This window comes from Denticeps clupeoides, chromosome 16, assembly GCF_900700375.1.
Source record: "Denticeps clupeoides chromosome 16, fDenClu1.1, whole genome shotgun sequence".
Lineage (NCBI taxonomy): Eukaryota > Metazoa > Chordata > Actinopteri > Clupeiformes > Denticipitidae > Denticeps > Denticeps clupeoides.
The window spans coordinates 4,132,753-4,152,048 of NC_041722.1; positions in this window are offsets into that span (position 1 = coordinate 4,132,753).

Here is a 19,296-nt window from a genome sequence, read left to right on the forward strand (position 1 = left end):
CAGGTTGTTGCAGTTGTTGAATGTACTGTCCACTGTCAGGAATATCATGTTCACATCACATCATTTCACATTTTACGCTCTCATATTCATATGAAGTTCAGAACATAATGACTGTGATAATATTTTGAAATACTCAGATACTAGGAATTAACCTGACAAAGATCAAATCTGCCTTGTAACCCAACATATTGATAAAAATATCATATAATGATTGTGAAAATACATCACTATTATTAAATTAATTAATATTGTGATATCCACTCTATACACATCAGTTATTAAACAATCAATATAAATTATCCCTTATTTTTATATAGCTACCCTGCCTAAATATTAGTACAACACTTTGGTCAATGTGATTCATATATGTGTCTGAACTATACAGCATTACAATAAATATTACAATATACTTGTTCATAAAAAATTGAGAATTGAAACTTTTAGTGGCATATCGCCCACCCTTAAAGGCTAGAAAGCTGTATTGCACCTCATAGGTATTGCTGACTGAAACACAAATTGGGACCTTGTTCCAAAAAGCTGATTCCACCAGAACCAATAAAAAAAGACCCTTAACAAGTTGAGTGATGCCAGTGATGGGTGGGTGATAAACAGCTGTTTGCTGTATATTTTAATAGCAAGCAATAAATAATGAAGCCGAACCAACTGTCATCAAATGCTTATGGTGCAGGCCGCTGTTATCCAGTCTGCTACATCTCGACAGACACTCGCCATTAACAGCCAGCAGCAGTGTGTGCACACATCACCTTGTACACATTCTTGTCAGATCACGACGTGTGACTGGTTTGTGTCAGTGCTGTAAGTGCATGCATAATGATACGTGGTAAATCGCCTTATTATCTGCAATGATGCGTCATAATCATTGGCACAAAGATTATATACAACCACATCCAGATGCCTTGGAAAGATAAATGACAAAGTTTTCTGCCACGTGGGGCACATAACAATTCGGCAACCCTGTGCGTTAACATTCCCCCATGCTGCAGACTCTAAAACATCAGATTTAATGGCACCATCAGGAGTGACAGGCACAGCTCTTCTTGGTGGCCTGCACAGCCGTGTGTGTTTGGTGTCCCACTGTGACGCTCTTCATTATCAAATGCTTATTAAAACCACACAGCAGCATTCTTATGATTTATGTATAATACACATCCAGACAGATCGTCTGAGGGACGGGATTCAAAGCACGCCCTCCTGCACCCAGAGACAGGACGGTTTGCAAACGTGACCTTCTCTGTTGTTTGAACAGGATCCCACCACTACGTGCTAGTCAGGGGAAAAAATTGTATGACTCCTTTGAAGAATATTATTATCGCATTAAATAATCCCTGAAACAAAACTGTCTCAGCACTTTCACAATTCTGCTCAATGTTCACTGCGCTGCAGCACTTTAAACTGTGATTTAAAGCACTTTGTGCCCACTTTGAAGTGGAAGCACATAATTAATGCTACCACTTTGGATACAGACAGTTTTCATGCCCAGTTTAATGTTACAGTGCTGCATAGAGCATTTTTTTAAATTGCACTCTCATTCACAAGAAAGTGCAGGATCGTGTACAGAGTCTGAGAAGACTGGTGAAGTGTAGCCGTAGGCCCAGTAAGACAACTTGGATTGCTCCGACCTTGGTCTCCAGCCTTCACGATGGCCACCATGTGGCACAGTTCTTGCTGATGCAACATTACACCCCTCAGGAATGATTGTGTCCAAATGCGGATCAGATGACTGAAGCCGCTCTTTGATGCCTGGTCGGCCCACTTCAACCTGCTAATTAAGAGGAGACCTCTGCCACTTCTGCATCATTTGTGAAAAATAAAAAGGAGCAGAAGACAGGCAAGGCAAATGGTAGAGAAAATAAAAATTCATTTTCAAGGCAGCACCTAAATGATGCATGATCATTTTTTTCATGAATAAAAAGGGCCGATAGCAGCAGGCTATAATTTTAACCTCTAATTTGATGACAGCAGCAGACCTTTGAAAAGTCAAGCGCTGAAATTTTAAAAAAATCTAAATCCATTTGGAGGTACTCAGACACGAACAGAATTAATACCAAGCTGCAGAGGTCCACGGGTTCACTATGGCCTACGCACTGCACTGTCTCCTTATTTAGCCTAATAGTGATTTATGGTCTGAAGGACAGAAATTGCCCAACAGCTGTACCGTACAATGCTTCCTCGTGGGATTGTTCAACTGTAAGTATGAATTTCTGACTTAGTACAGGCTGCAGGTCAAAACACTGAGATCAGATCAAAACGGTCTAGGAACAGCTCCTTGTAAACCACAGAGAGCTGGAGCCTTCAAAGCATGTGCACAAAGCAATAATGTCAGAAACTATGAAAACCAACAGAAGGCATTAGACGAAAAATAGAGAATGCATATATATGGCTTACAAGCTATGTTTTGCTGATGGTATTCAGGAAGAGAAATAAGATATGTTCTATCATGATTACTATGATCATTGCATTTTAATATAATTACTCTTTTAGGGCACTATTATGGGCTTTTAGGGGCTTTATCTATCTATAAGGTACGTGATTTCAAGCAAATTTTATTAAAGGTCTGGGTTGATAACTGGCAGATGGCATTCAATGCAGAGAACTGTAAGGTGATCCATGCAGGGAGCAAAAATATGAATTCTGATATTTTATTGGTTCTGCTGAAACTAAGGCAGCTGATAATGAGAATGATCTTGGCGTGCATATCACGGGGGAAAGTGCAGTTGGAGATGCAGTTAAAAAGGCAAACAGGATGGTGTATGGATTTTCCAAGAAAAAAATCCAAGATAAAATTCATAAGTCAACACCCTGAAGACTCTATCCAAGTCCAAAACAAGGCTGGAAAACTATGGGGATGCTGTACAAGCAGAGGTTAGCTAAACGTAATTTAGCTTCAAGCAGTGGAATGACAGAAAAACACAGAATTGTTGACATTTTTGCAGATTTATTAATAATAAATAATAATAATCTGCCAACTTTCTGATTGTGGGTCTGTTTCCTTACCGGCTGTAACAGTATAGCGGTTAAGGAAGCGGCCCCGTAATCAGAAAGTTGCTGGTTTGAATCCCGATAAGCCAAGGTGCCACTGAGGTGCCACTGAGCAAAGCAGCGTCCCCACACACTGTTCCCCGGGTGCCTGTCATGGCTGCCCACTGCTGACCAAGGGTGATGAGCAAAGCAAAGGTTAAAAGCAAATGACACATTTCGTTGTGTGCACCGTTGTGCTACAGTATATCACAATGACAATCACTTCATGTACGTAGACTGATGGACATAATACTCAAAGAGGATCAAAAACAACAAAGTACAGGCCGTGTATAAATGGACAATCAAAAGGATGCAAAATAAACTAAGATCTTAAAATATCTGTAGGAATCAAACACTTTTTACAGTATATGATACACACTAGTAAACACATGTACACCATATGAATTAGTATATCACATCAAATTCAGCAACACAGGCATAAAACTGAATCAGTAAAACCACCATTACATGTTTTTGTTTTTTTCTGTAATTAAGTTATTTCTAAATGTGTTGATCATAGCTTTGTGTATTGATCCAGTTTTCTTTTTGCCTTTGCCTTCTGGTAAGTTTTTGCCAGATGTTTGTACCATTTGTTTTTAGCACACCAAGCCATGCAGCTGCAAACATGCATTAAAGCACTGTTTATCCCACTCTAACAACCTCCCTTGCATGATCCTCAGTGCTCCACAAAACCACAAAATCACTGCTTGGAGTAAATCCAGATTTTGTCATTGATTTATTTCTCTTTTCAGTCTTCAATACACACTTTGCTGAATGCATTAGCACAGTGGCTTGATTAAGAGCCCCCTTACGGTTTTACTGGACCCACACACTTCCTTTAATGCAATAGAAATCTGTCTTCAGGTGCCTGAAATATTGACAAGTGTATGGGATGAATTCCAAAAACTGGGAAAAAAATCAATTATGCTTCAAATGTGCCTCACAGTATTGTAATCCAGCATTAATGTATGTTAATTAATATATTCATTTAGAGCTGTATCTATTTCACCCACATTATTGAAAACTCCACCCAAAGCTCCAAAACTTCTGTTGCAGTAAAACATTTACGCCAGGGCACACAGGCACACACAGGTACACACACATTCGTATTCATCCAAATCCACTGTGGTATATCTGGGATACTCCATCAAGTTCCCTGCCGGAGCGCTGTGAAGAGGCAGTGTGAAAGGTCCTTGTGCTTCGCTGCTTGTGATTAATAGTGTAGCTGTCATTATGTAGCAGGAACCACTGCAGTGTTGCAGGCTGCGGTGAGGTTTTGCTGCATGCACACCATAAGCATATAAAAGTTTCAGTGTTTCCAGCCAAGCATTCATGGTGAAATGGCAATAATAATATTACTTGAAAAGATGAAGCAGTGAGACACTTTTATGCATATATATGTATGTGTGCTTTGGGTATATTCAGGAATATCAGATTCACAAGCGATGATTAATAAAGACTGCAGGATTTATTTTAGTGACAGAATCCAGAAGTAAACACAGGAGGATGGAGACAGGATCCCACAATCAGAAAGTTGAATTTAGTGTTGCCAGATTGGGTAGTTTTGTATTTGATAATTAAGGAAAATTGTCAAGATTAGGTATTGAAGAACCCACATCCGAATATTGTTGTAGTAGTACGTAAAAGCCTAATAAAGGATTTAAGAATTTATTTGTCTTTTGGACTTTTTTTGGTCTGAAGAAATCTGGTATCTGGCAACACTGCTTGGGCTACATTGCTCATCAGACTTGTTGACTTGATGCAGATTACATTGTCCAGAATGAGGAAGAATGGTGCAGGAAAGCTGTCAATCATCCATTATGTTTAGAAAGACTTAATTAAAGATGTCTTCTGGGTGACAGAAATAATTAAACACCAACAAAAAGTGTAATAATTTTCTCCTATTCAAGACACAGAAAATTAGCTGGCACTTCTTTCTCGTGTTTATCTATTTATTAAAGTTTCTCTTGAGGACATACTTGACCTGACATGAGTGAACAAGCTCTACTTTCTGCGACCCTTACAGCGCTTTGAAAATACGACTCTTTGATGAGACTCTTTCATCGGCAGAAGAAGTTAAAGGCAAAAGGAAATGGCAAGAGACTAAAGTGTGTTTAAATTAAAAAAAGAGACTCTAAACCTGACACATAGATTAAAAAGTGAAATGATGCTCATTTACAAGTATGTAGCTCTTAAACTGCATTAATATTTGCTGATATTGACTAATTGTCACGGTACCAGAACGTGAGCGTGTGGTTCGAGAAACGACAAACCCCGGGGCGACTGGATGCAAGGAGGCAGGTAAGTTTCCTCTGCTTTAATATGCGAATATGAGCCACAACACCAAATGGATGTTGTCATTCGCATTCTAGGTTGAATCGGGGAAGGGACAGGATGAGAGGGAAGAGTGGCCAATCAATGAATGAGCAGCTGGCAGTGGCCATCTTGCCAATTTATAGGAGTCATGTTACCTCATCTCCGTGTTGCTCCCGGTCACATGGATGGAATCATGTGACACTAATTTGCTAATGTCTTTGACATTTTGTGTGAATGGATGTATAAGAGGCATGATGTAGACCTGTTGAATATATGCTTTCTTTTTGTAAAAACTATATGCGTTGCTGACCCTTCTCAACTAGATGAAATAAAAAAGGTCCACATCAACACTGCAATGTTCAGGCCACAATAGACTGGGAAGTGGGAGGTGCTTGCATGGCAGCACATATATTCATTTTGAAGTGCGACACAACTCATGTCCCCAGCACCCATTCCAGCCAGCCAGGCTGGATTTCCTGGAATTACTCTGGATTGAAGTCTTCCGGTTTGCATTTTACATTATGCGGCTGTAGTCCATGTCGTCCAGGGTCGAACGGGACACTGGAGGCCTCATACCATATTTCATATGCAACGTCATGCTCCTCTGTTTGAGACTGCTGATGTGTTTGTGTTCCTTGTGTACATTCTTTATACTAACACTGTGCACTTTTGGACCTATGGAGATATTCATGCAAATTACTCTGAAATCTAGTTATGGCCCTGATGAAAGTAATGCACAATTTTTTGGATGTTTTTACTAATCATTATAGCAGCATTAGCACACACCACATTTATTTTGCATATACACAGTCCTTGAAAAGGACGTGTCTAATTAAGACTGACCAAAATGAATCATGGAACAGAAGCAAATTATATTTGCCCGCTGGCTTATTTTCATAGTAATTACACTCATATATGTATATAAAACATAAATTGTCATTTTCTCAGCGTGATTACATAGAATAGTCTTAATCCAACTCCTTTTTTCTGTACCGAAGTGAACGCGAACAATGCGTACTGCCAGAAGCCGGACCATTCGAGTTTGCTTTATTTGTCAAAAGCGGGCAAAGTAGCCGCGAGTAGCGCTGACCTGGCCGTCGGGCTCTGGAGCCAAATGTAATTACAACGCAGTGGCAGGAGGAGAGGCTTTAGCTCCACCGGCTCTTGTTCGCTTTTCAAAGTCTGACAGGCGGCACATCCTTCCTCCCACTGCACCTGACATCCAGCTGCTTAAATCTCCTCTCCACAAAAGGCCATCGCTCTTCCTCTTTCCTCCTCCTCCTCCTCTCCGTGTTCTCCTTGTTCTTTTGTTCCCCGGATCCTGCACATCACTATTAGAGGGAGTGGAAGTGGTTATGAAGACATTCCATGCCGCTGCTCAGCCCGAAGCATGGGGCGCTGATTTAAATACCTTCACCGCTCTGGAGAATGACACTGCAGGTTCCATGTTAATTTGTTACAGGCGTTTTTCTTTCTCTTTCTGTTTCTAGAGTAAAAGAATGAGACCTGCAGTCCGGTGTGTTCAACATGAGGGATTTCAAGATGCGCGGGACAATTAAAATTTTAACTCTACCTCTCCACTCCCGGCTAAGTGTGCCTACAGAGGTGACATGAAAGTATAAATATAACAGCAGAAGGAGAAAGCAGGATTGCACGTACGTATGAGCGAGAAAGAGGGTTCACTAAAACAATATCATCACAGAACTCCAAGCAAAGGGAACATGGTTCGGTACAAGCAGAACTTAATATTTCACAGAACCCATCCATCCGTCATGAGGATCTCCAGAACTAGGCCCACAGAGCCCTGGATCTAGATAACCAGAATGCACTGCTGTCACTCAATAAATTATTACCCAGCCATCACACTGCCATGTATATATATATATATATTTTTGCAGTCTCATTGAAAACTATATATATAAAACCATGGTTGGGGGTTCTGATTAAAAAATAAAACAATTTAACATATCTTTGATCCTAAATTCAACCATGTATATTCTTCAATATACATATAAATACACCTTTTTTGTATTTGGTGCATTTGTCTGCTATTTACATAAGCATCTGTTGAAATGTACTTGATGATCCTTGGAAGTGAGAAAGTCAAAATTAGATCATTTTCAATGACCGCATGATTAGTGCATAAAGTGGGAAAATTATTTACGTTCAATTTATATTTTAATATGTTTTATATTATAGCAATTCACATCTATCATTACCCTTCAATTGACTTTCCAGTTACTTTCAGTTGAGTCAACAAACCAATGCAAAAGCATGAAATGTAGATTTTTCAGGATGTTTTTATTTCTTAAAAGCAGACAACACGCTTAATTAGGTGTAATTACACTAATTTGACATTCCTTCTAAATTGCAATGTTGTGACATTTCGATTGAAGAATTTCCTCTCTTGCAGTATAGAATTATGGAATCGCAAGACAGAAATTGAATAAAATATGTCTCGTTGATTAAAAGCCAATGTTTCCTGTTGGTTAAAAGGTAAACATTTCATGATACTAAATCTTCAAAGCCTAACCTATCAGATTGTGAGATGCGTTTACATGGCAGCAGCAGTCAGTAGCGGTATAGAGAATGTATTTCTTTCACCAGCACAGAGTGCAGCGCCGCCTCGCCACGCCACTCAGCTCCAATCATATGAGTGAATATCATGTTACAAACATGTCAAGGGCACAGTGCGTCCGCCTGGCCCGGTTTCAGCGACAACAGTGCCAGTCACTGGACCTTAGCCTTGCTCTGGCCTCCACAGAATAATGGCACAACTAACTGGGGTCAGTGTAACAAGTCGCGTCACCCGGTGTGTGCTCCAAGAGCGGCGTGTGTGTGTGTGTGTGTCTTCCGAAAAGGACAAGAGTCGAAGCCTTTTGGAAGGAGTGAGTAGCTGATTGCCCGTAGCTACATAACTCCCCTTCATTCCTTTAATCTACCGAGCCTCCCCACCCGTTTCATTCCCCAACCTGCGCCACTTGCTCCTCTGTTGAGATACACAAGCCCTCCTTTCTTGGTGGTGTGTGCTTGTGTGCTGCCCCACTATGCCCTGTCATGTTCAAATGTAAAAGGGATCATCGTTAGATAGGAAAATGGAGATTTCAAGCGGTGAGAATTGAGTAACAAGACGAACAGTCAATTAACCAACAGGTTCCGAAGAATCCCATTAGAGTGAGAAGAGAAAAACAGGAGGAGGGTGGAGGGTACAGACTGTGTGCATGAAAGGCTTCTTCAATCAAATCCATTTAAGATCTTAACACAGAAACTAGTCTGTGCATTTGCAAGGCTGATGAATTACAGTTGCAGTTAGGGTCTTCATGCCGATATATTCACCCACAGAGGGCCATTTTACCTCATTAATATGCACTTTCCAGGCAGTGATGGCTTTTAAAGAAGCGAGGTCGTAACGGGAGCAGCCGACAGGGAGTAGACCTCCCTCTGTGGAGAGAGGAGAGATGGGTCTGCTCAGCCAGCCTCTGTGGAACACATGGCAAGACTACCAAGCAGGGCGATCAAACTGGGGGCTTACTGTAATTACTGGCATGTACGCACGCTGTGTCTCAGTGTGTGTGTGTGTGTGTGTGTGTGTGTGTGTCTTCACCAGAGATGAGCCTTAGTCTCTGGCAGCAGAGTCATCATCGGCAGCAGCAGAGAGTATTTGTGACTGTGGATTGATGTGAGTGTTATCAGACCCATCACTGGGGACACCGATGTGTGCTGCGACCTCCATCCTATCAGCAATCCTCCACTCTCATCATCGGCACACAAGTCTTTTTAATCTTAGTCGCCCTTTTGTTCCCCTTTGGGGAGCTGGGTGGGTGGGTACACGTGTGTTTGATTTGCAAGCTGACCAGACGTTCTGCAGAACCTGGTTTCCATCATTTATTATGGTCAGACTGATCAAATGTGAGCATTTCTTTTTCCATCTCTGAACTAACATGTAGCTGTACAAATAAATGTAAACATTTTCCAGCTGATTTACATATGCACTAATAACAGAAAAATAAAATCACCAGAAAGCACAATATTTTGTTCCACTTCTCCAGTTGAGGGTGCAGCAAATGCAGCAATATCAAGGTGGCCATCTGAGGTGCAACATGTGATCCGAAACCATGTGAAGCTGGTTAATTAATGGAGGCGGCAGTGGCTCTCAAGCGGCTGTGATAGAACCCCCCGCAATGCTCACTCATTTCAGATCCAATCTCAATACACAGGGGCTACACTGCCCTCTAAAGGCCAATGTGAGGAGTGGCCCTGGGGTCTCACCCTCAGCCAGGTGCGGTGGTTTCACTTCACATGTGCAGGCATCGATCTGCTCGTTGTCTTGCATGTACCGTATATGCAAGCAGTTGATGTAATTGCAAGGTACAAGCACTTCCTGTGATGGTTTATTACAGACATCAACCATGATGTGCTATCAGAGCTGCATGCGTCATCTTCATTTGCTGTCTAACACAATCCTAGCAACAACAACATCAAACAAGTCGTCAATGCCGGGTTTGAATGGCCCCACACCTACGTTAGGTGAAAGTGAAGTGATTGTCATTGTGAAGCACATCAAGCACAGCACACGGTGACATATCGAAATGTGTCCTCTGCTTTTAACCATCACCCTTGGTGAGCAGTGGGCTGCCATGTCAGGCGCCCAGGGAGCAGTGTGTGGGGACGGTACCTTGCTCAAGGGGACCTCGGTGGCACATTGGCGGTTCGGGATTTGAACCTTCCGATTATGGGTCTGCTTCTTGTATTTGGAAAATATAAAGAATAAAATATAACACAGTGAGAGTATTGAGAATATGTACATTGAGAAACTATTGCAGATTATTAGTATAATTGTGCAATACTGCAGAGCCTGAGTGAATCTTTTTTTGTTCAGTTCTCATATGCTAACAGAGGGCTTCACCTTTTTTTTTGCATCGCATTTGGAATTCAGTCAGAGGCTAGAAAAAAAGTGTTATCTTTCTCAGGAATTTCCATCACACTCACATGCTGTGATAGGAGTCTGGAAGACTGTTTAATCGTCTCAGAACTGGGATGAACGGAACCCACTGGGATACCCCGCTGACACGTACATGCCCCTGATAGAACCAGTGCAACATAAGATATAAGAGTATATAATGTTAAGGCAATAGTGAGGTAAACCTACAAATATGGATCACATTCATTTATAATTGGAAAAGCTGCACAAGGATCTGGCAAGTACTTTCTGTCTCAGGATGATATAAAATGTAGGCCAGGAAAAAAGAAAAAGACAAGTGAATAAATGCACCCTTACATTCTTTTCCCTCAGTAACTCCAACAATAGCCCAAGCCGTTGCTTCGTTAGTGTCAAAGGCAGTGGTTTAATTTTCCCTGTCAAAGATTAACTGTAAATTCGCCTGTGGTGGCAGTGGCACAACAACGCGTTTTCGCTGTAATTAAAGGGAGCAAATGTGCAGGGGGGCGTTTGGGCCACACTCGCCGGACCCGTTGCCGAGGCTAATGAAGCGGTTTAATGTCAGTATTCAGCCCTGGCGTCCCCACCTCAGACCCACACAATGTCAGATTACTGTTCACAGCCCTGCTGTTCCAGGCTGGAACTATCAGCCACTGTGGGCTGCACATAAAATGTTTGCTGCTTTCTGTCAACATCAAATGCATAAACTGCACAATAATGCATAATAAAGTCATAGCATTCTGCGAAAAAGATGGATGACTTTCGCCTTGTTTAAGCCACTGAAGTTTTTATGACATGTTTTAAAATTGAATTTGTTCAAGTCAAGCTGGCGTCAGTTTCATGTCCTGTCCTGGCAGGACAAGGTCACAAGGGGCCGCTACTGAACCATTGACACTGAACTTTTTTTTTTGTTTGTTTTTGTGCTTTTTTGTGTGTTCTTTTGTTGTGCCTTATGTCCATACTTACCTATACAGTGGGGTAAAACTAACATTTGGCAGGCACCTATTGTGCAAGTTGTCCCACTTAAAAATATGAGAGGGGTCTGTAATTTTCATCATAAGTACACTTCAACTGTGAGAGTTACAATGAAATCACATTATATGATTTTTAAAGAATTTATTTGTATACGGTGCAGAAAATAAGTATTTAGCACCTACAAACAAGTAGGAATTCTGTGCCTCATAGACCTATTACTTCTTCTTTAAAAAGCTCATCTACCCTTTACTCTTTACCCGTATTAATGGCACCTGTTTGATCTCATTATCTGTATAAAAGACACCTCTCCAAACCTTCAAACTGTCAGAGCTGTTGAGCTTGGTCCCCACACATGCCTCTCATGGCTGCCCACTTCTCACCAAGGGTAAAAGCAGACGACTCCTTTTGTGAGAATGGTAAGGAAACAGTCCAGAACTACACAAGGGAAACTGGTCAATAACCTGAAGAGAGCTGGGACAACCATAACAAAGGTTATTATTAGTAACCTTTTCCTTCACGGACAACTTTGTCGTCATGGATTAAAATCCTGCAGTGCTCTAAAGGTCCCCCTGTTTAAGGCAGCAAATGTCCAGGCCCGTCTAAAGTTTGCCAAAGACTCGTGTTTGGAGGGGGAAGAATGCATCCCAAGAACACCAAACCCATTGTGAAGCAATGGGGTACTTCCTGGAAAGTGGACAGGACGACTGATGAATGGGTCCATGTATTGTAAGGTTTTGGGCAAAAACCTCCTTCCATCAGTGACAGTATTGAAGATGAAACATGGCTGAATCTTCCAGCTTGACAACGATCCCAGACACACTGCCCCAGCAACGAATGGATTTCTACGTAAAAAGCATTACAAGGTTCTGGAGTGGCCTAGCCAGTCTCCAGACCTCAATCTAATAGAGGATCGGCTATTTTTACTATTGACCAAATACTCATTTTCTGCAACATTATACAAATAAATTCTTAAAAATCCTACAGTGTCATTTCCTGGATACATTTTACATTCTGTCTCTCACAAACTAATGATGAAAATTACAGAATTCTCTCAACTTTTTAAGAAGGACAACTTGCACAATTGGTGGCTGCCAAATATGCATTTGCCCCACAGTATATGTTTGGACGCTTGGTCTCATTCTTGCGTATGTGTTTACAAAAATGTGCATATTTTCTTATTTTTTTGCATTCTGATGTTGTGATGTTGTGATCAAGATCATTTTTATGTTGAAAAAAAACTTTCATCTTTGTAAAAATGACTCTTACTGCTCTTTCCTTTTAGGGGCATATATTAGGGGCATTGTTTAATTCTGCCTGATCTTCTGTTTCACTGCGAAATGCCACCCACAGTAAGTCCAGGCGAGGGGGCAATGTATGTCAGCAGAATCTTCTTCCATGAAGGAAACAGGACACACACCTACAGAATGAGGCCTAAAACAATTCACTGCACTGTATGTGATGAATCTACCCAGAGGGACAGAGACATCAGTGCAGCACTTAATCACGAACAAAAACAAGGTCTGTTCTCCACCTCTCCGAGCGACTGAGGTTTCCTGGTAGAAAGGTTGCCCCTGTTTGCCTGCTGTGTGGCAGCAGATGCCCCTCTGCAGTCATTCATGTCCCCAGTGTGGCGAACGATGGCCAGTCTCCCAGGTCAGCTCCTGGGGGAGCCTATGTCCTTTCCCATAACACAGGCAGGCATGGCAACTTTGGCCTACAGGAGCTTCAAAAAATCTCACCTCCCAGAAACCCTCTCGCACCTCATTGATGCAGAAACTTGTTCCCAAATGTGTATCTTAAATGTAATACGTTTCCCGGACACAAACGTGTAGTGAAATTTGTCATGGGAACCTTTGTCCTATATGTATTTCTCTTTCAATTTTGACCACTATAAATTTGATGCGGTTATAAACAACAGAGCTCTGCAGAGCTGGACTCTATTCACAGGTGTATAAAACACGGACATTAAAATGTTTTTCTGCAGCCTGTATGAGTAAAATAAATGGCTTTCAATGTGTAGAAGAACATTGCCATAGTGCCACCATCAGTACTAGATGTCCTAAACATAAGGCATCAATTCAAACAAAGGTGGGTAGAGAATAAAAGAGCTATGATTACTGGTCGACATCAGTGATTAATTCACTAAATGGAGGAGAAAAAACTTGCAGAGAACTATATTTCAAGAAGCTGTGGAAATGCATGTCAGTTCTCACTGGTTCCCAACTTCAGCACACGTCAATTCCTGGCACCATCACCATTTCCAGCATGAGTGTGGTGGAAACTGGGTATCTGTTAAGTTTGAAGTGAAAATAAAACTGGTAGTACAGGCAAAGGAATGAATGTTTGAACCATGACCATCTTGGGATTTTGGAGGTTTTAGACTGCATGCATTAACCATTGACCAGATTAAGTTGTGTTTTTGTGCCGTTCAAGAACCCCAATACATTAAAACGTTGTCCATCATACATTGCAGTTCATATTTATATGACCATATATACATAGTTCATCTGTGTTTGCTGCATGCATGAATGTACCTTCATTTACAGCATTTATCAGACGCCCTTATTCAGAGCGCCTTCGAATCAGTAGTTACAGGGACAGTCCCCCTGGAGTCACTCAGGGTTAAGTGACTTGCTCAGGGACACAATGGTGGTAAGTGGGGTTTGAACCTGAGTCTTCTGGTTCATGGGCGAGTGTCTTACCCACTAGGCTACTACCACCCACCCACCCATATTCCTATCCATTCTCCTCTAATAAATAGTTCTCTCTTGTAATAATTTATGTTGTAGTTTTATGAGGAGGCCATAACACATGAGAACAATATTACAGAAAGCAACCACAGCAGCTGAACTCAAGAGCTCACCGACACAAAAAAAAAGATAAGAAAGAGCATCTGAAAAGTTTGAGATAAAGCGCCTGAGACGCTGATAGACTCTGAGCCTCCAGTTTACAGACAGTCGACACCTGCAGGTTCATATATATGTAGACAGGCTTCTGGGCAGGTTTTATCTGAGAACATGTAGTCATGCTCTGCATAGTGCAGATACTGTACATCCTCTCTTTGTTTCTCGGAGACACGGAGAGGAATGTACCACTGCGGGTAGCAGCTGGTCCTTAAAAAAGTGAGTTACAAATAAGCCGGAACAATTTCTAAATTGAAAGGTCCGATTTAAGCAATGTAAGGGAAATATTTTTTTGGCATGCAATGTTGAAGTTACTTAGGCCTGCTTGAGTTATTAAATGGAAATGTTATATATGCTGTACACGCCTGCTGCCAAACATGGTCAACATCTGATGCGGCATTGAGGCTGGAGAGAAAAATAAAAACATCTACAGGACAGTGGCTGCAGATTCCAACCCCCCCTTCCCTGACTTCTAGATGAGCAGTTTAGACAAGTGATCGTGGCAAATACTTCTAAATATCTCTCAAGGTTTCAGATGTATCTCAGACAGAGCAAAACAGACAGTACTTGCTTGTCTTTGCATCAGACCATGTATGCACACACACCCACACACACACACACACACTCACAAACACACTCCAATGATCCATTGTTCATTATTCAATCTGCCTCAGCCCATAACACCCTTGACTAATGGCAATCACACATGTTTAAACCCAGTGAGACCCCAAGCATTCACAACAAAGGTCCTTCAGCAATGGGCACAGGGGATCAAGAGACCTGCTGCTGTTTTCCCCTGTGCTCGTCTCCTGTGAGGAGACATGAACAAGTCTGGAAGTGCGACGGGAAAAAAATACACCATCAAGGCCAGTGTTGCGGCAGGTGCAAAACTTGCTGAGAAAAGGTCATTCAAATCTGAGTGTGATTGTTTTCTTCCATTCCCTGAATAAATTCATTCTGGTTGAGCCTGGTTTATTGTGATCCCATCCAATTTGAAATCCATTTTTATGCATGGACAGGTGAGAACCCCAGAGAAGTGGAGGAAAGGCAGCATGATCAGGGCTGCCAGTGACTGGCATTCTGGGATTAATTGGAGACAGGGGGGAGGTGTCTGTTCTAGAATTTAATCCAACAAGTGGAACAATATGGCCATTTTAAGTGGGAAAAAACAGCTGTTGCAGACTTTGTAACACAATCCTTTTCATTTGTATTTGAATTATTAAACTGATCAGCTTTGAAAGCCAAAAGTCTTTTGGCTTTAAAAGCTAAACGTATTTGGCTTTAAATTGATCAGCTTTTAAAGCCAAAACAAAATACATTAGGCCATTGATTTTTAGAAAAAAGAAAGGGTTAAAGGTCAATAAGTGGTAAATGTAAACATTACATATAGCATAGATAGTTATAAGCAGTTCTGTATATTATATAGTATAGAATATACTATATAATAGGTATACTATCTAGGTATATTTACCCCCTAAAAAAAGCATTTTTATTTATCGCTCGTGTAATAAAAACGCTACCTTTAGCATACCTACTCTGTGGGGGCTATGGATGCTACGGAGTTAACATAGGAAAGCAGACTACGTTGGCAACGTTGAAGACTGTAAAACAAGGTCTTTTTGTCTACTACATGAAAAAAACAACTACAATGAGCTAAAATGAGTAGATGTTTTGAAAAATGTCTCTTACTCTGTACTTAAGATGAATGCAGTGTAACATGGTTCACATTAGCTGCAAATGTGGAGCACGCATTGCATATTGATTTAAGCATGTATATATTTATAGATGAATCCAGATACTAAACAGCTAGGTTTGACCACCCCAAGGTACCCAGACTGGAATTGGGTTCTTCAAGTTATTATTCTTCCAATAAGGGTTCTCTAGCCCTCAGAGTCAAACCCACTCTGTAGTTGATTAGACTTTTAATTTGGTTATACTTCCAAAATGCTCAATAACCACTCAAACCAAGGGTTCTCTAGCCCTCAGAGTCAAACCCACTCTGTAGTTGATTAGACTTTTAATTTGGTTATACTTCTAAAATGCTCAATAACCACTCAAACCATTAACCCGCGCACAGCCGGGGGTAAAGGACCATCAGTCGCTGCTCCAGAGTGAACGCACCTGCAAAGCTAAGAGTGAAATAGGTTCTTATGGCATCACAGGCCGCACGCATTGCACTTCCATTATCTGAAACAGCACCTGCTCACCGAACAGGATCAATAGGCCTGATTGGAAGCACCGGGGGAAATTACATTTCCAATTCAACATATATATAGTTCTGCGGGTAAATAATACAATCTCCACTAGGCCTATATCAAATGTTATCACATTCTCTGTCATTATATTCCGACAGTGCACTTCATATAGTTTACCACCGAAAACTTGCCCCTTTGGGTAGCAAGAAAGCCGTTGCCACCCACAGATATAATAATTATTTTATCAGCTATCTAGAGCCGCAGGCTTGTGCACGCCAAAAACCGATCAGCATGTCAATAAATGCTGCCAACAGACGAAGCAGCGAGAAGTGCAGTCTTCTCCATCACACACTGACATCTGGGATCAGCAGGATATTTCACCCAGACGTTACATCCAGCAGTGGAGAAATTCTCCTTTTCCTCCTCAAACTTTTAGAAAGGGACATTTGCCATCAGTAAAAGTAAAGACACTCATTATGACCCTAAATGTTACTCTGTTCTCTAGGAGACAGAAAAACGTAATGAGACAAATGGCACTGCGGAACACACCTTTGCAATCTAATTACGTTCAGTAAAGGGGGGGGGGGGGGGGGGGGTTTAATGACAAATGACAGTGTTAAACTTACACGAATAAGAAAAGACAAAAGTCGTGAGACTGACCAAAAACGGAAAGCTCATTTGGCACAATTTGGACAATTTCACTTAGGGGTGTACTCACTTTTGTGAGTTACTGTGTATGGTAAAACATAATGTAATGGACAATGTCTGGAATACATATCTGGCAAAAAATGTTTACAGTCCTATTTCTAACAGTTCTGTTTTTAATCATTGTGGTTCTAATCTTGCACACTGGACATTTCGGCAGTTTTGAACATAGCTGGGTGTATTTATGTAATGTTTGGTCTGGTCTGCATTGCAGGCACATCCCCTTCAGCTATTTTCTGACAACACAGAAAACCTTGAGACAGCTTTACAGCTTTGATAGAACAAAGGGCAACGCTGTTAATAACTGGAGACCAGAGGGGAGAGCTTGCCATTTCGAATCACCTTGTGGGATTCACTGGGAAAGGAAGTATAAGGCAAGCAGACTATAACTGAGCCCATTTCTGGTCGCATTTCTGTCAGTTTGGACAAAAATCTGTATTATTTAGCAGGATATCTGAAGCATGACACCCCTCTGAAGGATCAGCGTTTGGTGGAGGGGGCTGTGTAAGACACACCTCTCTGTATCTGCAGCTTTCCCCTGCAATCTGAGGCCGTGATCTGCCCACCACTGTCCTCGGTGGACATTTCCGTGCTGAGGAAACCCGAGACTCCCTCCAGTGGCAAGCTTCTTATGAAAGACACATTGTGGAAGCAAACACCATCACTGAAATGCACAGGCAAGGTTCCCTGTGTCTTTAGCCATCATCCCCTCCATCATCCAGTTTGGTCTCAGAGAAGTATTCATTTGAAAGCCCCACTGGATCAAATCTTCCTCAGACAAAGTACCTTTTCACTCCCGTCCGAATGCCACACCCAAATCCAAAATCAGCAAAACAGCCCCACCTGCTGGTGGAGAATCAGGAGGCCAAAGCTGTGGTCCATCGAGCAGAGGTCAGTCATCTTCGAACGACCCCTCGCAGCAGCCATTACAGAGTTTCAAGTGTCATTTCTTCTCCACAGGACACTAACCATGGCTGGTCTCTATGTGGAGAACATTGGGACCTACTAAATAAGTGTACTAAAAACAAAGTACAGGCAGGGCCATTTATATGGATACACCTTAATAAAATGGGAATGGTTGGTGACATTGAACACATTTTATAAGTTCACATTTATAAGTTGTCACCACCCATCTTGAAAAGTTTGCCCCCTCACATATACTACTGTGCCACAAACAGGATGTTAATATCACCAACCATTCCCATTTTATTAAGGTGCTTCCATATAAATGGCCCACCCTGTAGTAACCTTATGTGCCATGACAAGAACATACCAACAAAATAGTGTCGGCTGATTAATCAGGCAAATCAATACCATTCTGACAGTAGCATGCCACTCCTATTTAAATATTCAACAACTTCATAATTCGTGAGCATTTCTAATTAGAATTTTTTTATTATATTGTATGAAGCTGAATGTAATATTCTGAAATGCTGTAAATTGTCTGGTTGTAGACTGATAGACTGTTGTTAAAATTAGGTGACAGGAGACTGACAAATCAGGAACTTATAAATCCGACCTCATAAAGAAGTTTCTGTTTGCCTGAAGACTGAGGGTGTAACTGTGCGATAAGGTGAGCGTTCATCACATTATTGATCTCCTGTTTCTCCTCTCTCCGCCCTTCTCCAGCCTTTCACGGCGGACAGGAATGAGGGACAAAGAGAGACACAAGTAAGACACAAAACGAGCACAAGGCTCCTCAACGTCGCACACAAGGACATCTCAAGCACATGTGGCCGTGTGACCTTCACTCCATCTGTTCGAGTCACTTCCTTGCTCACGTTCACTAAGCACAGAGGTGACTTGTGGGCAGGTGGGCACCATCACAGATGGCTGTTCGCAGCTTTGTTTTCTGATGTGGCGACGCTTACGTGCTGGTGATGGACTGTTCTTGTCATTTCTGCTCTATCTCTTCATGGCTTCTTCAGTGGTTCAGTACTATATTAAAACAACAATAAAGTGCAATATAGGAAAAGTGCAGTTAAAAACACAACCTCTTCAGATGGTTTTTCTTGAAGTAAGAATATAAATATGTGTGTGTGTGCATGTATATATTCTCATTCAATGTGTTTTCTTTATTTTCATGACCATTTCTCACTGAAGGCATTAAGCTATGAATGAACACATGTGGGGTTATATAAAAAAAAAGGTGTAATAACTGAAAACATGTTTTATATTCTAGTTTCTTCGCTCTGATTACTGCTTTGCACACTCTTGGCATTCT